The sequence below is a fragment of the Dasypus novemcinctus genome, chromosome 14 (assembly GCF_030445035.2).
Source record: "Dasypus novemcinctus isolate mDasNov1 chromosome 14, mDasNov1.1.hap2, whole genome shotgun sequence".
Classification (NCBI taxonomy): domain Eukaryota; kingdom Metazoa; phylum Chordata; class Mammalia; order Cingulata; family Dasypodidae; genus Dasypus; species Dasypus novemcinctus.
This window is the reverse complement of record NC_080686.1, coordinates 109,487,418-109,511,947: the sequence shown is the minus strand read 5'-3', so window position 1 is coordinate 109,511,947 and position 24,530 is coordinate 109,487,418. Positions and strand designations below refer to the sequence as shown.

The following is a 24,530-nucleotide window of genomic DNA, read 5'->3' as shown; positions in this document are numbered from 1 at the left end:
AAAAAATGCTTCATGTATTGCATTTTGCAGATATGCATATGTGCCACAGAATCCATCCTAGAAATACCACCTTTTTCTTTAATCATTATTTACTTCATTGGATAAGATTTTGCTCCTTTTTCTTAATAAATTCCTTTGGTTCTTTATCTCTCCCAATTATATATATTTTAAATAATATAGTGACTTGGATTTAATGAGTTTCTCAGTTGGAAATTATTCACTTTTTACACCTTCTTATGGTTAAGAGTGATGAGAAAACATATAATATATTCATGGAAAAACTACACAGGTGTTCATAGCACCGTGATTCATAATAGTCCTAACCCGAAAACAACCCAAGTGTCCATCAACTGATGAATGGATAAGCAGAATATGGTATATGTGTCTAATGGCATATTATTTGGCACTAAAAGAAATAAAGCACGACACGTTACAATATGTGTGAACCTTGAAAACCCTGTGCTGTGTGCAAGAAGCAGGCACGTGGCGTCTGACTCCACTTACATGAAATGTCCAGAATAGGCCACTATTTGGAGCCAGAATGTGGGTTAGTGTTTGCCTAAGGGCTGGGGTGGGGAGATTGGGAGGACTGGGGAATGACAGGGTCCTGGGTTTCTTTTTAGGGTAATGAAAATATTTTAAAATTGATTGTGGCACTAGATGCACACTCAATGTACTAAGAGCCGTTGGACTGTACGCCTTAGATGGGAGGGTGGTATGGTATGTGCATCTTGTCTCAATGAAGCTGTGAAAAAAAGAGTGAGTCGGATTTTCAGATGGGAGCGTTCCAAGCTGGGCAGTCGGAGGCCTGGGGTCCACAGAAGGGCCTTGGTGTGTGTGCCCTTGTGGGGCTGTGGTGATGCAAAGGCCGGAGCGGGCAGGGAGGCAAGCCAGCGATCTGCGATGAAGTCCCCAAAAGGCACGGTGGAAGGGCGGCCCTGCCGAGGAGGCGGCTGGCTTGAGTTAAGTGGGCCAGGCACAAGCTGCTTGTGGGATTGGCAGCAGCTGACCTGCTGAGCCGACTGAGCCCCAGGTCCTCACTGCAGATGGGAACAACTCATCTGCTACTTTGCCGGGGTTGTGAGGCTGAAGCTTTACTGAGTTTCAGAGGCTTCTTCATCTTTCCCCCCCTTGGGTTAGAAGAGAAGGAAACACCTTTATATCCATAACAAGGAAAAAACGTATTAATTTCTCAAGGAGATTCCTTGCTACAAAAGATTACACTACCTCAAAGTACGTCATTGACGGGGACACGTGCTTTGGATTCCTCTATGGCCCGTAACACCGCTTTGCTCTAGGTAGGAGTGTTTCTGTTTCCGTTGCTGCTGCCTCGGGTCAGGCCCTTGTTTTGTCCCCACTGTGTGACGGTCTTCTGGTCTCTGTCCAGCTTCCTCAGGGTCACCTTTCATCTTATGACTGGGGAAGTGTTTTTTTTTTACTACTTAAATTTTTTTTTTTTTTTTAAGATACTTAGATTACATAAATGTTACATAAAAAATGTAAGGGATTCCCCATATGCCCCACTCCCTCCTTCTCCCACACTAACAACATCCTTCATTAGTGTGGTACGTAAGTGTGTATTAGAGTTTACATTATAGTTTAAACTCTCTCCTGCCCAATTTTTAAAGTTATGACAAGATATATAATGGCCTGTATCTGTCATTGCAGCATCACTCAGGACAATTCCAGTGTTCCCAAAATGCCCCTATATTACACCTATTTTTCCTTCTCTCTAACCTCAGGACCTCCGGAGACCACTGCCTCCACATCAGTGAAAAAATTTCTTCCATTGCTAGAATAACAATAAGTCTATAGTAGAATAACTATACAGAGGCTTCTTTTTATCACCAGGTGTTACCTGTAAGTGAGGTTTAACAAATTAATTTCAACATAAATGGGCCACAGCCCACAGAGCACTTTTTCTGTCCTCTTGTAGGCTGGTCTTAAGACAAAAACAGTGAGTGCGATTGAGTGCCGGGTACACAGAAGTAAGGTGCAAACAGAAAACTATCACTTACTTGGAGTACTTGGCTGGCACCAGATGCTGGAGCAGAGTTAGGGGCATATCCCTTGTCTCACCCACAGCTCCGGTTTATTTTCCTTTTTTGCCTTACTGCTTCTTTCACCTTTTCTGTGTTTTCTCTTAACTTTTTTTTTTTTTTAAGTCAGAAAGTGGCTGATGGGAAACAGCTTCCTTCATGGATTATTTCAAAAACTAGTGGGGTGTTTTCAGCCAACAAAATTTTACAGTATTATTTGCCCTAAGACACTGCTAGTGGTTTTCTGTTATAGCTGGTTTAACAGTTACCTAGGATTTCTGTAGTGGCCAGCATGTTCTTCCTAATAGCAGGATGTGCTGAAGTGTGGGTCATTTAAATTTCCTAAACCAGGTCCCACATCATTTGTGCATCAGATTGCAGCCTGTATGTGTCATTAATAAAAGTGCAGTCTAAAAATGTGACATGACTTCTAAAACTGGAGATACTGGATTTTCTGCTTAATTGCAGTGGTCTTTTATTTTGTATTTAGAATGTAGCTGTGCCAGTAGGAATGCTGCTTTTCCAACCCTGAGAAGCTGCCTCGTTCCTGAAAGCGGGAGGGAAGACTCTGGGTCCCAGGGCTGCATTAGGTGCAGGAGCTCCGGGCAGGGCCCAGCAGCCACGTGGTGCCTTCTCCCCAGGGCCCTGGCACCCAGCAGGGGCACCGCAGGGCAGAGCCCTTCCCTGTGAGCGTGCGCGAGCGGGGCGAGCCCTCATGGCCAGGCCCTGCCGTGGTCCCCTGGCTCTCCTGTTACCTGACAGGCCTGTCCTCTCGGGGTCTCGCCCACTGGTGGGGTGACCCTGGGCTGGCTGCCTAGGCCAGGCAGGCTTTTTGGAGGAGGGGGTACCTAGTCTAGAAAGGGGAGGTGGTGTGACTGAGTCTAAAAGGAAATCGACCAGGCCCTCCCGGCAGGAACCTGCTGGAGGAGGGTCCCATTCTGAATGGGGTCCCATTCAGACTGAGGGGTCAGGACAGCCCACCCCAGAGGAGAGGGGGAGGGAGGAGTCAGCTGCTGTGGCAGCCCTGGGGTAGCAGGGTCGCGTGTGGGGGCCCGGGGACCCTAGGAGGTGAGGCCCGGGGCGGCTGAGCCAGGCCGGGCAGCCCTGAGCTGTGGGAGGACCTCGGGAAGCTGTCGGACCCTCAGCTGGTCTCTGAAGCATTGCTGCCACTGCATCAGGTGAGTCGGAAGAGACCAGGTGGGGCTGGCGACTGGGTTAGGCCCGGCTCCAGGGAGGGGCACGTGGCAGGGGCGGAGGGGTCTCGAGGAACCTGTGCGGCCCGTCAGGGCTGCCGTCCTGTGCCAGCTCAGCTTCGTGGTTGATTCGTTTGTGTGGGTCCTTGGTCATTCCTTCTGGGTTGTGATACAGTTTATGTCACCTGTGGTTTTGACCTCTGCTTTTTAATTAGATTTTTGGTCACTGTGTCCTAGGTCATTTAAGGATCACCCCTTCCTTATTGCTAAGCACATATTTGAAGAGTCCCCTCCCCACGCAGCATTTGTCACGAACGGTTTGCCCTGGTGTATATGCCAGGTGGTCTGTTTCAATCATCTCTGTTGAGGCATAATTCACAAATCATAAAACTCAGTGATTTACAGAGCTGTGCAGCCACCCCCTTTGCCTGAGCCACGAGGGTTCGAATCCCCAGGGCCAGCGTGTCCCCTCTTAATCACAGGGCTGTGCCTTCTCTTAGGTGGCGCCTTCTTGGCCTCGGGCCCCAGCGCTTGCTCATTGGGCCCTTACTCCTCGCCAGGCTCCGTTCTGGGAGTTTGGGATGTGACGGCAGAGAAGACAGGCCCAGTCTTTTCTCACAGGGCAGCAGTGCACCTTCCCTTCAGGAGGGGTGCCTGTCAGTCTAAACAGGGCGATCACAGGCAATGGCTTTGAGCAAAGATGTGGAGCAGGGAAGGAGATAAACCACCTGGGGAGGAGGGTTCTGGCAGCGGGGGCCGCCAGCGCAAAGACCAGAGGTGGAGGATGCTCGAGGGACAGCCAGGAGGCTGGAAGGCCTCAGTGCTCAGCTTCCTGCCTACGACTGGGATGTACTAACTCCCTTCAAAGAGGGTGCACGTCCTTGGGTACCATCCATACTTACACTTGACATCCTTAAATACTGTGACATGAAGCCGATACAACTTAACGGCATATGGTAAGGGAAAGGATAGGGAAGAAGACAGAGGTATTCGTTTTGTGTACATATACAAACATACTCATACCAGAGAGTGACTTCAGCAGAGGAAGATTTGGAAGAAATAGCACCACAGAGTCAGGCTCTTTTTTAAAAAAAATTTATTTATTTCTCTCCCCACCCCCCACATTGTTTGCAGTTGCTTTCTGTTCTCTGTGTCCATTTGCTGTGCGCTCTCTGCTTGCCTTCTCTTTAGGAGGCACTGGAAGCTGAACCCATAACCTCCCATGTGGAAGAGAGGCACTCAATCACCTGAGCCACTTCATCTCCTTGGTTTGTTGTGTCTGTCATTGTCTTTCCTCTTTGTGTCTCTTTTGTTGTATCATCTTGTTGTGTGAGCTCACTGTGCCTGCCCACCATGCCAGCTTACCTTCTCTTGGAGGCACCGGGAACCGAACCCAGGACCTTCTGTGTGGTAGGTGGAAGCCCAATTGCTTGAGCCACATCTTCTGGAGTCAGACTCTTGGTTGCTTATAAAACAATCATGCACGTGTGGAATTCCCATACAACACCACTTCACCAACACACCACTCTGTTGTGGAAAAATTGATACAGATTATGAGCTATTATCATCAGACTATTACCACTAACTGTGGTCCATAGCATACATTTGGCATATTTTTTCCATACCCCCCCCATTTTTAACACAGTACATCTTTAGCATTGATGCAAGAATGCCAAAGTATTGCTGCTAACTGTAGCCCATAGGTTACATTAATTGTAGTTTTCCCATCCTTCTCCTCTGTCCTTCCACCCTGTAATAGTGATGTACATTCGTTTTAGTTCACAGGACGACATTCTTGCATTTATACTATTAATCACAATTCTCATCCACCTCTGGGTTCACTGTGTTGTTCAGTCCCTAGATTATTTTCAAGCTTTCTTTCAATTGACATTTACATCCTTAGACTACCCTTTTCAGCCACAATCCTGTATATAAACCAGCTGCTACTCAACTATAATGTTTTACATGAACTCTATCCATTTCCATACTTTTACAGTCAATTAAAACTTCTACGTACATTAAACTTCAGTAGTCCTTGACAACCCTCCTCTTATCTCCTAATAACCTATACTCTAGGTTTTAACTCCATGCATTTATTCTTTGTATTTATAATAATTCATATTAGTGAGACAATGCAATATTTGTCCTTTTGTGTCTAATTTATTTCACTTAGCATCGTGTCTTCAAGATTCATCCATGTTACTATATGTTTCTCAATTACATTTCTTCTTACTGCAGCATAGTATTCCATCATATGTATTTACCACATTGGTTGATAGACAGTTGGGTTGTTTCCATCTTTTGGCAATTGTGAATAATGATGCTGTGAACATCAGTGTGCAAATGTCTGTTCGTGTCACAGTTTTTAAGTTTTTCTGGGTATATTCCTAGAATAGGACTTGCTGGATCATATGGCAGTTCTATATTTAGCTTACCGAGGAACCACCAAACTGTCTTCCACAAAGTCTGCACCATTTTACACTCCCACTAACAGTGAAGGAGTGTTCCTATTTCTCCACAGTCTCTCCAACACTTAACTGTTTTCTGTTTTTTTTAAAATCACGACCATTATATGTAATGTGAGATATCTCATTGTTGCTTTGATTTGCATTTCCCTAATAGCTAGTGATATTGAGCATTTTTTCATTTGCTTTTTGGCCATTCATATTTCCTCTTTGGAGAAATGTCTAAGTCTTTTACCCATTTTTAAATTGGATTGTTTGATCTTTTATTGTTGAGTTGTATGATCTCTATATAGAATGGAAATCATACTCTTATCGGATATGTGGTTTCCAAATATTTTGTCCCATTGAGTAGGCTGCCTTTTTACCTTCTTGATGAAGTCCTTTCAATCATAAGAGTAATTAAGTTTGAAGAGGTTCCATTTATCCATGATTTCTTTCATCGCTTGTGCTTTCAGTATGAGGTTTAAGAATGCATCACCTTCCACCAGGTCTTGAAGATGTTTTCCTACATTTTCTTAAGTAGCTTTTTGGTTCTAGCTTTTATATTTAGGTCTATAGTTAGCCATTTCTCCCAGCACCATTTGTTGAATAGACTGTTCTTACCCAATGGTTGGGTTTGACAGGCTTATCAGAAATCACTTGACTTTAGATGTGTGAGTCTCTTTCTGAACCATCAGTTTGGTTCCATTGGTCTATCTTTATGCCAGTACCACGCTGTTTTTACCACTAGCTAGGTTATATGATTTAAAGTCCAAAAGTGAAAATCCTGAAACTATGCTTTTCTCTTTTAAGATGTTTCTGCTGTCAAGGCCCCTTACTCTTCCACATAAATTTGGTAATTGTGTTTTCCATTTGTTTAAAAAATGCTGGTGGATTTTTATCTGGATTGCATGGAATCTATATATCAATTTGGGTAGAATTGACATCTTATATTTAGTCTTCCAATTGGTAAGTATGGAATGTTCTTCCAATTATTTAGGTCTTTTTTAATTCGTTTTAACAATGCATTCTAATTTTCTGAATACAAATGCTTTGCATTCTCAGTTAAGTTTATTCCTAAATATTTTATTCTTTCGTTTGTTATTGTAAATGGAATTTTTTCCTGACTTCCTCCTCAGATTGTGCATTACTAGTGTCTTTTAAACTCACTTCACTTGGAATCTTTTGGTATCTTTGGGTCTAAGGTGCCTCTCTTTCAGACAGCATTTAGATGGCTCATATTTTCTTTTCCATTCCACCAGTCTGTGTCTTTTGATTGGGAAGTTTAACCCATTAACATTCAGTGTTATTTATGTAAAGGCAGTTCTTATTTCACCCATATTGACCTTTGGGTTTTAGCTGTCATATTTTATTTTCACCACTCTTTTGACACATTTAACTACTTTTACTGATATAATCTTCATTTCTAAACTCTCTTCCAAGCCCCTCTCTTGTATCTTTTCAGACTGTAGCATACCCTTAGTATTTCCTGAAAATCTGGTCTTTTGGTTACAAACTCTATTTCTGTTTATCTGTGCATATTCTAAACTCACCTCATTTTTGAAAGGCAGTCTTGCTGGATATAAGATTCTTGGCTGAAAGTTTTTCTCTTTCAGTATCTTAAATATATCAGACTACTGCCTTCTTGCCTTCTTGGTTTCTGATGAGAAATCAGCACTTAATCGTATTGGGTATCCCTTATAGGTTATACATTGCTTTTCTATTGCTGCTCTCAGAATTCTTTCTTTGTCTTTGGCATTTGACATGCTGATTACTATGTGTCTTGGAGTAGATGTGTTTGAATTTATTCAGATTGGAGTACATTATGCTTCTTGGACACAGATATATCTATTTCCTTCAGTAGGGTTGGGGAGTTTTCTACCATTTCTTCACAATTCCTTCTTCTCCTTTTCCCTTCTCTTCTGCTTCTGGGATACCCATGATACATGTTTGCATGTCTCTTGCTGTCACTTAGTTCAATTTTTCCATTCTTTTCTTCATCTTTTGTATGTTTGCTTTTGGTGGCTGTATCTTCCAGCTCACTGGTCCTTTCTTCTGCCTCCTCTTATATGCTCCCAGTACTTTTAATTTCATTTATTATGCCTTTCATTGCCATAAGATCTGTTTTTCTGTGTCTGCTTTCAGATTCTTCTTTGAGTTTACCCAGTGCCGTCTTAATGTCCTTCATGTCTTTAATGTCTTTCACCATCTCATTGAATTTATTAAGGAGATGTGTTTGAACAACTTAGATTAGTTGTCTCAACTCCTTTATGTTAACTGGAGGCTTATCTTCTTAACTGGGCCATGTCTTCCTGTTTCTTGGTATGGATTGTAATTTTTTGTTGGTGTCTTGGCATCTGGCTTACTAGATGTATTTATTCTGGGTGTAGTACTCTCCTTAGTTTAGGGCTTTCTAGCCCTTTTCTCTTTGCTGTTTGTTCAGTGGGAGCCAAGGATGTAGTTGGTGCTGTAAGCTGTGGAGTCTGAAGCTGCACGCATTGCCTCAGGGACCGATGAAGCTTCTTCCATCTTTCTCCTCTGCCAGGGGTAGGGACTGGCACAGTCGTGTGGAATAATCCAAGTTGTGCAGGCCAAGATCATCTGTAGTTGCCCAGAGAGACTGATGAAGCTTCAAGCCCCTTCCTCCCCTTCCAGGGGAAGGGATGGACCCTCTGGAGTACCCAGTAATCTAATCCGTGTGGGACGAATGCACCTGAAGTTGCCCTGAGAGGCTGAGGGAGTACTGTCCCTTCTGTCCTTTGGAGGGTGGGGGTGGAACCAGAGGTGCCCAACAGCTCAGTCCCTGAAGACTGAAAGTACCTGCCATTACCAAGAGAGGCTGAGGAAACCCCAGCCCCCTCCTGTCCATTAGGGGTGGAGGTGGATCCACAGGTACCTAACTGTCAGTCCGTGCAGGCCCAGAGTGCCTACTGTTGCCCTCCTATCCTGTTGGCGGGTAAGAGTGGATCCACCAGCCTGGTCCCTGCAGCCCGATAGTGCCTGCTGTTACCTGAAGAGACTGAGGAAATCCAGCTCCCCTCCTTTCCTACTTGGGGGTGGGGATGGAGCTGCAGGTGTCTGACTGTTCAGTCTGTGTGGGCCAAAAGCAATGCAGTTGCCCAGAAAGCCTGGGGCAGCACCACTCCCCTCTTGTCTTGTGGGGTGGGAGTGAAGCCACAGGTGCCCAGCGGTTGAGTTCGAGGGGGCCAAAAGTGCCTGCAGTTATCCAGATAGGTTGAGGAAACACCAGCCCCCTCATAGCCTGTGGGGGTGGAGATGGAATCGAAAGCACTCAACCACCAGTTTGTGTGGGCCAAAATTGCCTGCAGTTGCCCAGAGAGTCCAAAGAAACGCAGCTCTTCTCCTACCCTTTTGGGGTATGGGGATGGAGCTACACATGTCCAAGCATCCAATCAGTGTTGGCTGAAAGTGCCTGCGGTTGCCCAGAGAGGCTGGTATGGTCTTACCAGCTTCTTCCCTGCTGGAGGTGGGAATGGACTGTAGGCCAGGGCTGCAGTCCAGTCTGGGTGGAAGTAAACCATTCCCTACCATCACTGGTTTTCAGTCAGCCCCATTTCCCATCCTGCTGGGGCACAGCTAAAATGGCAATTACCAGGTTCAAACGTTAGCTGCTCTTAGGGTTATACTTTAGCCAGCTGAATGTGCTAATCAGTAGCTGAAGTGGTGGTCATCCGTCCTTACTCTCCCTTTTTTGGGAAATGGAACTTCCAACTCCAGCCACAGAATAGCTCCCAAGATGGCTTCCACGCCAGTGGAGGACGGTCCCTGGCCTTTGTGCTGGGGAGGCTCTACTCACAGCTGCACTGCAGGTGGGCAGTCTCCTCGTGCCATTCTTTCAGGGATTTTACAGGATGCTCTTCTGATTGCCTGGGCCCCCAGCAGGGGCTTTAGAGAGCTCTGGGTGATTACTAACTGCCCTGTAGGGTGAGCTGACTCTGGGAGCTCCTTACTCAGCTGCCGTCTTCACTCTCTTCCAGTGGCATTTTTGTAAAATTGTCTCACATGACCGTGGGGATGCACAAGTCCAGATTCCATAGGGCAGGCTGAAAGCCAGGGCTCTGATGAAGGGCCACAGTGAGTTCCCAGGAGACGCTGCTGTTTTTAGTGAGGTGAGAATTCTTTCTCTGAAATCACTTCCCCTTTTAAGGCCTTCAGCTGATTGGATGAGGTGTCACTCATTGCTGACGGCAATCTCCGTTGATTTTAGATGTAACCAGCCATCTGTGCAATCAACTCACTGATGATGAAAGTCTGTGGAATGCCCTTGTATCACAGCCCAGTGCTTGCTTGACCAAACACCTGGGCACATTACCTGCCTGAGCTGACACATTTGCCTAACATCACAATGGCTTTTGTACTTAGAACCCAATTAAAAATCGAAACATACGCCTTTGAGGCCTTTGTGGCTCTGCAGGCTCCTTGCAAGGCCCTTCCTGTGTTCAGCCGCCTTCCCCCCTGCCTGGAACAGCGTGCTTAGGCCCTCCCTTCTCCATGGGGCTGGCTTTTGCCCTTCGGGGTGTCAGCTTAAATGGTTCTTCCTTAGCGCTGAGGCCTTTCTCACTTAAATGTAGGGCCTTTCTGTTATTCCCTCTTGGAACATTATTATTTTCTTTTATAGCACTTAGCAAAATTCGTAATTGTGTATTTGCCTTGTACTTGTTCGTTGTTCGTGTTTCTCCTTAAAGGGTGAGGGCAGGGACCCTGTCGGTTTTTGTTTATTGGTATATTCCTCTGGCCTAGTACAATATATAACACATAAATACAAAATAGATATTTTTGGGATGAATTGATGAATGCAAAATTAGAAGCAATAATTCACAGAGTAATTAATTAGATAGATCAGGGATTCAAGAGACATTGCAAGCTAGTGCTGTGCATAATTATAAAGATTACTTGAATGATAGAAATAAATGTTCCAGCAACTTGGAGCGAGTGGCTCATTTAGAAGATAGAATATCAGTACCATGTCTTGAGGAATGAGTAGTTTAATTAAAAAGAGAGGAGAGGGGCGGCGGACTTGGCCCAGTGGTTAGGGTGTTCACCTACCACATTGGAGGTCCGCGGTTCAAACCCCGGGCCTCCTTGACCCGTGTGGAGCTGGCCCATGCACAGTGCTGATGCACACAAGGAGTGCCGTGCCACACAGGGGTGCCCCCCGCGTAGGGGAGCCCCATGCGCAAGGAGTGCGCCCCGTAAGGAGAGCCGCTCAGCGCGAAAGAAAGTGTAGCCTGCCCAGGAATGGCGCCTCCCACACGGAGAGCTGGCACAACAAGATGACGCAACGAAAAGAAACACAGATTCCCGTGCCGCTAACAGCAACAGAAGCGGACAAAAGAAGATGCAGCAAATAGACACAGAGAACAGACAACCAGGGCAGGGGGCGGGGGGAATAATAAAGGGGAGAGAAATAAATAAATAAATCTTGGGCGGGGGAAAAGAGGAGAGAGCATACTAGGTGGAGAGCAGGTGGGAGACTTACTTAGGGAACAATCCATAAAATATTTTTATTGGAACAACAGTAGTGGAAATCAGTCTGGGTGAAGATTGTAAGCTAGGCATATTCTAGGCCTGTGTTGTTCAGTAGTACTTTCTAGCCATGTGTGGCTACTGAGCACTTGAAATGTGCCTAGTGAGACTGAATTTTAAATGTTATTTACTTTTTAAATTCTGGTAGCCATCAGTGGTGAGTGGCTACTGTACTGAGCAGCTGAGTTTCAGAAGATGATGGTTGGGAAGCAGATGTGGCTCAAGCAGTTGAGCTCCTGTCTACCACATGGGAAGTCCGGGTTTGGGCCCCAGTGCCTCCAGAAGAAGACAACAAGCTGGTGTGACAGGTAGGCATGGAAAGCTGACTTAACAATAGACGTAAGAAGAAAAACACAATGAGAACACAACAAAGCAGGGAACAGATGGCTCAAGCGATTAGGTACCTCCCTCCCACATCAGAGGTTCCAGGTTCGGTTCCTGGTGCCTGCTAAAGAAACAGGGAAGCTGAACGGACAAAGCAAGTGCAAACAGTGGGGGCGGGGGGATGGGAGAAATAAATAAATCTTAAAAAAAATAAAAAGATGATGGTGTAAGGAGTGTTTACTTTATTCGGTGTTTATCATGGTGAAAGTGATGCGACCTTGGTTGTCCTTTTTGGAGCTTTTAAGATCTGGCAGTGGTGTTTGAGATGAAAGCATGGAGATTCTCCTGTTATTTAATCAAAAGCTCTTAAAATAAGGAATCCAAAGGTAGGTCTGAGGGAATTCAGTCCTGGGTGTACTGGAAACAGTGAGAGCAGCTCTGAGAGCAGGTTGCTGGAACTGGTCAAGGCATGCAGACAGGGTGGCAGAGCCAGTGTGGTACCACGAGCAGTAGGTGATGCAGGATGAAGTGCATGGACTGGTTGGGGAAAAGGTGGCTTGGAGAGGGGAATACTGTTGGGTTTTAGGTGGTGGAACACTGATGGTTAGGCTAATGTGTTAAGTCAGCCAGGTAATGGTGCCTGGTTTGGTCAAGCAAGCACTGGGCTAATGGTAATGCAAGGGCATTTTGTGGACTTTAATCATCAGTCAGTTGATTGCATCTGTAGCAGTTTGATATGGTTATTTATTCCAAAAGTAGATACTGGATTATGTTTGTGATCTGGTCTGTACCTGGGAGTGATGGAGTTATGACTGGGGCTTTGGGCCACTTTGGTAGGAGTGGGAACTCACCGATAAAAGGCATGGCAAAGGACAGAGTTGAGGTTTTTTGATATTGGAGTCCTGATGTTGGAGTTTGTTGCTGAAGTCTTAAGCTGTAGCCTAGGAAGTCAGCACGCAGAGGAAAGAGAAGCTAGCCCCAGGCAGAGAGGATCTGAGCCAGAACACAGAGGAATAGAGATGGCTTCTTTGACATGGCAGAAACCCCAGGGAGAGAGACAGAGCAGTTCACCTGATAGTCTACATCTGACCTTGTGGAGAGAGGCAAAGCCTAGTGAGCCTCATAGTCTACAGCTGAACTGACAGAGGAGCTGAGCCCAGAGGAACCCAGGAAGCCTGAACCCTCACAGACGTCAGCAGCCATCTTGCTCCAGCACGTGAAAATAGACTTTGGTGAGGGAAGTAACTTATGCTTTACAGCCTGGTAACTGTAAGCGCCTACCCCAAATAAATACCCTTTATAAAAGCCAGCAGGCTTCTGGTATTTTGCATCAGCACCCCTTTCGCTGACTAGTACAGCATCTATGGCTGATTAATTTTCCAATCAACTGGGGAGATTGCCTTCAGCAATGAATGACATCTCATCCAATCAGTTGAAGGTCTTAAAAGAAGTAATTTCAGCATCCAGTGAGAGAAACTCCATCTCTGCTTCAGCCAGCCAGCGTTTCCTGAGGACCTCCTTGAGGACCTTCCTCAGAGCCCCTGGCTTGCAACCTGCTCTGCAGAATTTGGACTTGTGCATCCCCAGTTTTGTGAGACAATTTTATAGAATCTCAAACTATTTACAGATATTTCCTGTTTCCCTAGAGAACCCTGAGTGTACAAACACTGCAAGGGAATGTCTAGCTGGCAACTGTAAAGTGAGATGGAACTTGCATTTGGGAGACATTTGGTTGGGGTGGAGATTTGGGACTTAGCTGTAGAGAGGTCATAGTGGAACTGGAAGCAGAACAAGGAATTCTAAGTGTGTGGTGTAGAAAGAGAAGAGCCTTGGGGCACCGCATGTTGAAGGGAGGTCGAAGGGAGGCTCCTTGAGGAGGCCAGAGCTGGGTGGGTCAGGGAAGAAGTGGTTAGTTCAAGGCTTGGGGAGCCTCCGGGGAGAGAAGTTTTAGAAGGGAGTGCGGGCTGGTGAGGTAGGATGATGCAGTAAACCATGTAAACCACAGAATGGGCCAAGGCCAGAGGTTTTGGCAAAAGATGATTTGGAATTCTCTGATCTCTTGATTAAGGGTCCACGTCCTCCAGGTAAACTATTTTTTTAGGAGGCACCAGGTATTGAACCTAGGATTGCGTACATGGGAAGCTGGTGCTCAACCACTGAGCCACATCCACTCCCCAATGAGAGCTGGTTTTTTTGTTTGTTTTTTAGGAGGCACTGGGGATCGAACATGGGACCTGGTACATGGGAAGCAGGCACACAACCACCTGAACTACATCCCCCCCCCCAGATAGACTCTTGGATTGGACTTTGAGAAAGTAGTTTCTGACTGAGGTTAATCAATAACACTTTTCTTGCCACATTTAAGATCAGAGGCTGATGATTTAAAACAAACAGTTCTCTGGCTTCAAAGACGTTTTGTTGTAATTAAGATAGGACTCAAGGGAAATATTAGGTTGAACCACATGAAATTGCAGATTTTGTAGGCCAGAAACTCAAAAAATCACAATTTCATATGGTAGATCTGATTGTATAAAGAAAGTGTTTTAAGGTTTTTTGTTTTTTTTTTCCCTTTCTCCAAGTCCACCGTTTTAATCTATAATTATGCTGATAGTACTTTAAATTTCCTGGTGAGCATTGGGTATCTTGCTATTTGTTATGTTGACTATAATAATTATATATTGTACTTTTGTCTGTCTTCCTTGGTAAATGTATGTAATACTAATTACTGACACATGGGGTGTTTTCTAGGAAGTCAGCTCTTAACTCTTGATTTGTAAGCAGGACATTTCCTGGGGTACTCTGAGCCAGCATCTGTGAGGGGAGTGAGGAAAGTGGACTTGGACAAAGGCACTGACCTTGATACCGTGTGGTAACAAGGCCCCAACATCGTAACACTGTTGAGCTTCCAATTCATGAACCTAATGTATCTCTCCATAAATTTAGGTCCTTTTAAAGTTCTCTGATATGTAGTTTGTAGTGCTCAGTGCCTATATCTTGCGCATATTTTGCCAAGTTTATCCTTTCATGTTTATGATGTTATTGTAAATGTTATTTTTAATATCAATTTCCAGTTGTTGGTTGCCAGTATATAGAAATACACCTGATGTTTTTACGTTGGTTTTGTACCTTGTGACCTTGCCAAACTTGCTTATAATTTGAATTTTTTTTAATGAATTGCTTAGGAGTTTCTGCATACATAGTTGTGTCATGTATGAATAAAGATAGTTTTATTTTTTCCTTTCCAATCTATGCCTGTTAGTTCTTTTCCTTGCCCAATTGCACTGGCTAGGATCCAGTAAAATGTCATAGAGAAGTGGTGAGAGTGCATTCCATTTAGTATGGTGATAGCTGCAGGTTTCATATATATATATCCTTTCTATTAGGTTGAGGAAGTTCCTTTCTATTCTAAGAGTTTTCATCAAGAACAAATAGTAGGTTTTGTCAAATGCTTTATCTGACTCTGTTGTGATGGTCATTTATTTCTGGATTCAGTATGTTAAAATTTTAAGGGTTTTGGTGTCAATGATCATGAGGGGTACTTGGCTGTAGTTTTCTTGCAGTGTCTGTTTTTTTTTGGAGCATCTTTATGGTTTGATTGAAAACAAAGAAAACCTGCAAAAGAGTTCCCTATTCATTTTCTTTGCTGCACAGCCTGGCATTGGGACTAGGGACTCTGATGACCAGCTGGGCTGCCCTTTCCAGGTCGCTTTGCAGTTCTTGGAGAAACATTGTGAACAGTCAGCACAGTGATTTGTTACACAGCAGCAGCACTCCAGCTCCTTGACCTTGAGGACCAGGAGCTTTCAGAAGCCGCTGGCAGCATGTGCTTTGTGTTCTTGTTGTTCCCTGGCCCGTGGTGGACATTGAGGTCTGACCCTTGAACTTCCTCTGTACCCTGTTGGCAGTGCCTCTGGGTTTTTGCCAGTTACACCTAATTTTGACGTATTGGTCTGACTGGTGCCAGATGAACTTCTTGGTCTCTTTTTGATGATCTTGGGCTTCATGAGCGGTCCGAGGGCAGCCGTGGTGCTGGGTAGCCGCACAGAGGGAGCGCAACATTTGTCTGTTTTTGATATTAGGATGATTGTGGCTTCATAAAATGAGTTGACAAGAGCTTCTTCCAGAAAGTAGTAGAGAAGGAATTTGTATAGAGATGGTGTTTTTCTTAAATGTTTGTAGAATTCACTAATGAAACTATCGTGGCCTTTGTGGGAAGGATTTTAACTATAAATTCATTCTTTAATAGATATATTAGCTGTTCGGGTTATCTGTTCCTTCATAAGTTGTAGTTGGATCGTTTGTATTAGTTTACCTTTGGTGTAGTTTGTTCTTTCTTGTTTCTTAAGATGGAAGCTTAATGATTTTAGATCTTTCTCTTTTTTTCTATCACAAGCAATTAATACTCTCCGTTTTCCTTTAGGTATTGCTTTAGCTACATACCACAGATTTTGATATGTTGTGTTTTCATTTTCCTTCAATTCAGTATATGTCCCAATTTCCTTGTGCTTTCTTCTTGATTGATATGTTATATAGAAGTATGTTGTTTAGGTCTCGCTTATTTGGGATTTTCAGCTATCTCTGTTATTGATTTCTAATTTATTTCTGTGGTATTCAGAGATCATGGGCTGTGTGCTTTCAATCCAGTATTTTTAAATTTATTGAGACTTCTGTGGCCCAGCATGTAGGTTATCCCAGTGAATTATACCTGTGTTCTTAAAAAGAGTGTGTGTTCTGCTGCCATTTGGTTTAATGACATTTAAATGTCAGTTAGTTTAAGTGGATTGATAGAGTTTCGGTCAAATATTCTTATTTTTTTAAAATCCTACTTGTTTATCCATTATTGATAGGAGTATTGAAATCTTAAATTTTGCATTTTTCTCTTCTTCCTCTCAATTGCTTTTTTCTTCATATATTTTATTTTTAAAAAGTTTTTAAAGGAGCTTTAGGTTACATAAATGTTGCATAAAAAATATAAGAGATTTCTATATGCCCCCCTCCCCCTCTCCCACATCAACAACATCCTTCATTAGTGTGGTACATTTGTTACAATTGATGAACCCATGTTGACGATTGCTACTAACCATGGATTACAGTTTACATTATAGTTTACACTCTGTCCCGCACAATTTTGTAAGTTTCTTCATGTATTTTAAAGCTCTGATTAGAACATAAACATTTACAATTGTTAAATATCCTTGATAAATTGGCCTTCTTTGTGCCTGGTAATACTTACTCTACTGAAATCTGCTTTATCTGATAACACATAGGCTCTCCAGCTTTCTTATGATTAGCATTTGCATAGTACATCTTTTCCTTCCTTTTACTTTAATCTGTTTGTCATTATCACATATACTGTTTTTATTGTAATATTACGCACTTGGGCCTTGCTTTTCTTTCTGGTCTGACAGTCTTTTTTTTCCTCATTAGAGAAGTCGAGTGTTTACAGAACCATCATGCATGTACTTGCCATATAGTTCCAGATACTCCCCACTCCTCCCATTGTCAATACCTTACGTTGGGGAAACGGACTTGGCCCAGTGGTTAGGGCGTCCGTCTACCACATGGGAGGTCCACGGTTCAAACCCCGGGCCTCCTTGACCCGTGTGCAGCTGGCCCATGCGCAGTGCTGATGCACGCAAGGAGTGCCCTGCCACGCAGGAGTGTCCCCCGCGTAGGGGAGCCCCACGCACAAGGAGTGCACCCGTAAGGAGAGCCGCCCAGCGCGAAAGAAAGTGCAGCCTGCCCAGGAATGACACCACCCACACTTCCCATGCCGCTGATGACAACAGAAGCGGAAAAAGAAACAAGACGCAGCAAAAAGACACAGACAACAGACAACCGGGGGAGGGGGGGGATTAAAAATAAATAAATCTTTAAAAAAAAAAAAAAAAAAACACCTTACATTGATTGGAGCATTTTTTACAATTGATGAAAGCACATTTCTGTAATTGTACTGTCTATGGCTTAACTTAGTTCACCATGTAGTGTAGTTTCATGGATTTCTTTAAAAAATTTTTTTCTGTTGCCATATATACAACCTTACATTTTCCCTTTTTTTTAAAAGATTTATTTATTTATTTAAACCCCCCCCCCCCCCCCGGTTGTCTGTTCTCGGTGTCGGTGTGCTGTGTCTTGTTTCTTTGTCCACTTCTGTTCTGTTTGTCAGCGGCACGGGAAGTGTGGGCAGGGCCATTCCTGGGCAGGCTGCACTTTCTATTGATTATCTGCCCAAATGTTCTGTGCAGTGCTGAGAGTGGTATATTGAAGTCTCCAACTGTTACTGTAGAGATCTATTTTTCCCTTCAGTTTTTGCCAGTGTTCGCCTGATGTATTTTGGGGCATCCTGGTTAGGTGCATTATATACTTATACTTCTAACTGGTGAATTGCCCCTTTTGTTAATGTATAATGCCCTTCCTTGTATCTAATAACAGCTTTGCTTTTAAAGTCTATTTCTTCCACTATAAGTACAGCTACTCCAGCTGTTTTTGTTGTTGTTGTTGTTGTTGTTGTTATTTTTGGTTACTACATGAGTAGAATATCTTTTTCCAGCCTTTCACTTTCAGTCTGTTGGTATCCTTGGGTCTAAGGTGTGTCTCTTGTAGACAGTGTATAGGTGACTAACATTTTCTTATCCATTCCACTAGTCTGTGTCTTTTTATTGGGGAGTTTAATCCATTAACATTCAATGTTATTTCTGTAACAGCACTTCTTCACCCATTTTGACCTTTAGGTTTTACCTGTCATATATTATTTTGACCACTCTTTTTATACTTTTAGTTACTTTTATTGCTATAATCATTTCTAGATTTCTTCCAAGCTTCTCTCTCCTATGTTTTCTTTTCAGGCTGTTGCACTCCCTTTAGTATTTCCTGCAAGGCCGGTTTCTTGGTTACAAACTCAGTTTCTGTTTATTTGTGAATATTCTAAACTTGCCGTCATTTTTATTTTAATATATTTTTCTTATAATCTTGCTGGATATAAGGATCTTGGCTGGCAATTTTTCTTCTGTAGTATCTTAAATATATCATACCACTGCCTTCTTGCCTTCATGGCATCTGATGAGAAATAAGCACTTAATCTTACTGGGTATATCTTGTATGTGTTGCATCATTTTCTTATCCTGCTCTTAGAATTCTCTCTTTGTCTTTGCATTTGGCATTCTGATTAGTATTTGTCTTGGGAGTATGTCTGTCTGGATTTATTCAGATGGAAGTATGTTGTGCTTCTTGGACATGGATATCTATGTCCTTCAATAGTGTTGGGAAATTTTCCACATTATTTCTTCAAATATTCCTTCTGCCTCTTTGCTGTTCTGCTTCTAGGAAACCCATGACCTGTATGTTTGCTTGTTTCTTACTGTCATTTAGTTCCCTGGTAACCTATTCAATTTTTTCCATTCTTTTCTTCATTTGTTCTTTCGTATGTTTTCTTTCAGAAACCGTATCTTCAAACTCACTGGTCCTTTCTTTTGCCTCCTCATATCTCCTTTTATATGCCTCCAGTGTATTTTTTCATCTTTATAAACTGATATACATTAATATTTTATTTAAATATATAAAACGTACATGTTATACAATATACTTAGTTCCTAGTAGTGCAGCCATACAGTACTTGTCCTTTTGTGTCTGGCCTGTTTCACTTAACAAAATGTCCTCCAGGTTCATGTATGTTGTCATATGCTTTACAACTTCATTTCTCCTTACTGCTACATAATATTCCATCTTGTGATTAAACCATAGTTTGTTTATCCATTCATTGGTTACTGGACACCTGGGTTGTTTCTAGCTTTTGTAATCGTGAATAACGCTGCTGTGAACATTCATGTGCTGATGTCTGTTTATATCACTATTTTCAGGTCTTCTGGATATATACTGAGTAGTGGTGTTGCAGAGTTATGTGGCAAAGCTATATTCAGCTTCTTTAGGAACTGCCAAACAGTATTCCACAGTGGCCGTACCTTTCTTCATTCCCACCAACAGTGAATAAGTGTTCCTGTCTCTCCACATCCTCTCTAACACTTGTGGTTCTCTGTCTTTTTAATATAGGTGTGAAATGATACCTCATTGTAGTTTTGATTTGCATTTCCCTAATCATTAGTGATGTTGAACATTTTTTTCACCTTTTTTTTTTTATCAGTTGTATTTGTTCTTTGGACAAATGTCTATTCAAGTCTTTTGCCCTTTTTTTTTTTAAGATTTATTTATTATTTATTTATTTCTCTCCCCTCCCCCCCCACCTTGGTTGTCTGTTCTCTGTGTCTGTTTGCTGCGTCGTCTTCTTTGTCTGCTTCTGTTGTCAGCGGCATGGGAATCTGTCTCTTTTTGTTGCGTCATCTTGTTGTGCCAGCTCTCTGTGTGGGAGGCGCCAATCCTGGGCAGGCTGCACTTTCTTTTGCGCTGGGCAGCTCTCCTTACGGGGCGCACTGCTTGCGCATGGGGCTCCCCTACGTGGGGGACACCCCTGCATGGCAGGGCACTCCTTGTGTCCATCAGCACTGCGCATGGGCCAGCTCCACACGGGTCAAGGAGGCCCGGGGTTTGAACCGTGGACCTCCCATGTGGTAGACGGACACCCTAACCACTGGGCCAAGTCTGTTTCCCAGTGTTTGGGTCTTTAGGTTTCTACTGTAAATGTATTTTCCCCCTGCTTTCCTCCTCAGATTGTTCAATACTAGTGTACAAAAACATTACTGATTTTTGTGTGTTGCTCTTGTATCCTGCTGCTTTGCTGATCTCATTTGCTAGCTTAAGTAGCTTTGTTGTAGACATTTCAGAATTTTCTAAATATAGGATCACGTCATCTGCAGATAGTGAGAGTTTTACTTCCTCTTTTCCAAGCTCACTGATCCTTTCTTCTCCTTCCTCATATCTGCTCTTATATGCCTCCAGTGTATTTTTAATTTCATTTATCGTGCCTTTCAGTGCCATAAGATCTGCTCTTTTTCTACGGCTGCTTTCAAAGTCTTTGTGCTCACCCGGTGTCATCTTTTTTTTTTTAATAAGATGAAAATTTAATGAAAACTTGTTATTGGGTATATAATAATCTATATGGCTAAATAGTTTACATGGGACTATATAGAAATCTAAAACAGAAGCAGATGTAAATGTTACATATTATCATCATCAGATTCATCTTCTTCCTTCAAAGATTCCTTAACCTAGTCTCTGCTTCTTTCCTTATATCTTTTGGGACAATTTCATGTCTTCCTTTAGTTAATTCACCAACCCAGCTGAGCTCTGGTTCAAACGCTTTAACTTCATCTTGTACTATGTAAATTATTTTTACATCTTCTTTAACAACATCACGGCAATTCATTTCTTTCATTTGAAGCTTTTCAATTGCCTGGCTTTACCAATGGCATGGCTTCCAATAACCATATAAAACACCCGATGGATCAGTCATGTAGAGTTGTGCACCATCATTCACACTGTAAGACCCTACCGTGAAACTGCATCCAAAAGGTCTAACAGCACTGTAGAGTATATAGCCATGAACATGCATGGCCACTCTTTCTGCAAGATGTTTCAGTGGAATGTTATAGCCAAAGTTAGATCTAAAGTTGGAAGCTTCTTCTCTTGCTAAAGAATGAGCATCTGCCAACAAACCTGCTACTGCCATTCCAACATGCTGATAACATTAAAAAGCCGTTTGTTAGAACCTTCTTCATAAAGTTTAGAAAGGACTAATTTTTCTGCCCCAAAGACACCACCATCTTTATATCTGATTCCAATAGCTGTGCTACTATTTTCCACAGCCTTCATAGCATATTCAACTTGAAAAACTCTCCCATCAGGAGAGAATGTAGAGGCTGACAGGTCATACCCTGTGTTCGTAGAGCTCATTGTGCTAAAACCACCAGGTTGTATAGGGATTCCAGGCCCAAAATGCTCCCCAGTGTCATCTTAATATCCTTAAGTCTTTAGCCATCTCATGGAATTTATTAAGGAGATTTGTTTGAATATCTTGGATTAGTTGTCTCAGTCCTTTATGTCATCTGGAGGCTTATCTTGTTCCTTTGTCTGGGCCATATCTTCCTCTTTCTTGGTATGGATTGTAATTTTTTGTTCATGTCTTGGCATCTGGCTAACTAGATGTATTTATTCTGGGTGTAGTTTCTCACTTTAGTTTAGGGCTTTCTTGCCCTTTCTTCCTTGCTGGTTTTGTAGTAGGACCTGAGGATGTAGTTGGTATTCTAAGCTGTGTAGGGTGAAGCTTCCCGCGTTGTCTGAGGAACTGATAAAAGTTCTCCCACCATTCTCTTCTGCCAGCAGTAGGGACAGAGCCACAGCTGTGTGTAGCAATCAAGTTGTATGGGCCAAGACCATCTGTAGTTGCCCAGGGAGACGATGACGCTTCATGCTTGTCCTTTCCTTTTTGGGGCAGAAATGGAACTGCAATTGTGGGTAGGAAACTAAGCCATGTGAGTCAGAACTGTATTCAGGTGCCCAGGTAGACTGTCATAGCTCCTGCCAGGGGCTGGTGATGGACCTCTGGCATGCCCAACAATCTAATCCATGTGTCCAGAGCTCCTGCAGATACCCTGAGAGGCTTCTGCCCTCTGTGGGGCGTGGATGAAGCCACAGGGACCTAACAAACCAGTCTGCATGGGCCAAGGCAACATAGCTTCCCTCACATCCCATTGAGGGGCATGGATGGAGCTACTGTTGTGCCAGTGTCCAGTCACTGCAGGCTGAGAGTGCCTGCAGCTGCCCAGAGAGGTTGTAGAAATACCAGCTCCTCTCCTACTCTGTGGGACTGTGTGGGGGTGGAATCGAAGGTACTCAACAAACCAGTCCTTGTGGGCTGAAAGCATCTGCAGCTGCCCAAGAGGCTAAGGAACCAGCTCCCCCTTATCCTTTTGGGGGCAGGGATAGAGCCCCAGGTGTCTGACTCTCCAGTCTACGCTGGCTGAAAGTGCCTGTGGTTACCTGGAGAGGCTGGTGTAGGTCCCTCCAGCTTCCTCCCCTCTGGAGGTGGGCCTGGAGCCTACAGTAAGGCCGCAGTCCAATCTGGGTGGAAGAAGCTGTTCCCTACAGTCACTGTGATTTTCAGGCAGCCCTGTGTCTCCTCATGCCAGGCGTGGAGTTAAAATGGAGGCTGCTGGCCTCTTTCTGACTTGGACAGGTTCAAACTTCAGCTGTTCTTAGGATTATGCTTTAGCCTGCTGAATTTACTCATCAGTAGCTGAAGTCCATGAGCAATTGTCTCTTCATCCCCCGTTTTTGGAAATGGAGTTTTCAAGTCCAGCCATGGAATAGCTCTTGAGGTGGCTTCTGCCGCCAGTGGAGGGTGGGCACCGGCTCCCACGGTGTGGAGTGCTTAGTCATGCAGCGTCACTGCAGGTGGGCAGTCTCCGCGTTCTAATCTTTCAAGGATGTTGAGGATGCTCTTCTGGGTGCCTAGTCCCCCAACAGTGCTTTAGTTAGCTCTGGGTGATTACTAACTTCTGGAGAATGAGGTGACTCTTGGAGCTCCTAACTCAGCCGCCATCCTGCCCCTCCTCCAATATTCATTGTTTCCTGACTTGCATTGTTTCTGATGAGAATTGGTAGTCATTCTTATTTTTATTCCTTTGTACACAGTGTGTCTTTTTACTGTCTCTTACAGTTTTTCTTTGTCACTGTTTTTTGAGATACCAGGGGCCAGGGATTGAACCTGGGACCTTGTATATGGGAAGCTGGTACTCAGTCATTGAGCCACATTGGCTTCCCTTGGTTGGTTTTATCTCTTGTTTTGCTTGTTTGTTTGTTTGTTTTGTTTTTTCAGGAGGCACCAGAACAAAACTCGGGTGGGAGGCGGGAGTTCAACTGCTTGAGCCACATCCACTCCTGTCACTGGTTTTTAGCAATTTGATTATGATGAGCTTTGGTGTGGTTTTTCCTGCTTGACATTCATCAAGCTTCTTGGTTGTTTATAGTTTTCATCAAATTTGGGAAATGTTTGGCCATTATTTTTCTTACTGCTTTTACTGTTCCCCCTCCCTTTTGATGGGGGAGCCTCCAATTATGTATATGTTAGACTACTTGATACCATCTTTTGGTCACTGAGTTTTATCCATTTATTACTAGTATTTATTTTTTTGGATAGTTTCCTTTGCTGTCTTTCCTTTAATGCAATTAATCACATCCCGTGGTTCTTCTCATCACAGAGAGTCGTCAGTGCCCTCCTTGGGATCCTTGCCACCGTGGTTTCTCACGGCAGAAAGCCAGGGAGCCTGAAGCGTTCAACTCATTCCTTTCCCTTTGTCAGGGAGCATGGTTCTTTGTTGCCTGATATTCAGTGTCTGAAAGCAATTATTTCACATATCCAGGTTTCTAGTACTTTGAGACATTGAAATTATCATTTTTTATTTAAGGAGAGAAGTAGGTTTACAGAAAAGGCATATAAACCAATACATCATTCCCACCCCCTATTATTAACACTTTGCATGCATATGGTACCTTTGTTACAATTGATGAAGAATATTACCATTGTCCTATGAATTTTAGTCTACAGTTTACATTAGACTGTATTTCCCCCGCAAAATGCCACTGTATTATTAACACTTTGCATTAGTGTGGTACATCTCTTACAACTCATGGAAGAACGTTTTTGTAATTGTACTATTAAGTATGCTTCATCATTTACAATAGGGCTCACTGTGTTGTACAGTCTTATATTTTTCCTTTGAATTTTTATTCTGGTTACATATATATGACCTAAAATTTCCCCTTTTGTTTTAGTTTGCTAAATGCTGCTGGGTGCAATGTACCAGAAATGGGTACATTTTACAGTGGGAATATATTAGGTTAAAAACTTACAGGTCTTTGGGTGTGAAAGTGTCCAAACCAAGGCATCATCAGAGATGCTTTCTGCCTGAGCTGCAGCTGTGGGTGATGAGCCATGTGGCAGGACACAGTGGAGGCCTTAGCTCATTTCTCCCCTCTCCTGCAGGCCTCGTTGCTTCCACCTTCTGTCTAAAGTGGCCCTGGCTCTGGGGCCT

General features: G+C 43.4%; 1 protein-coding gene across 2 annotated transcripts in view; it reads left to right on the top strand.

The window, feature by feature from the left end:
* The window catches only part of ARHGAP39 (Rho GTPase activating protein 39), a 156,876-nt gene that overhangs the window by 4,664 nt on the left and 127,682 nt on the right, over positions 1-24,530 (top strand). The gene's annotated exons all lie outside the window — the stretch shown is intronic.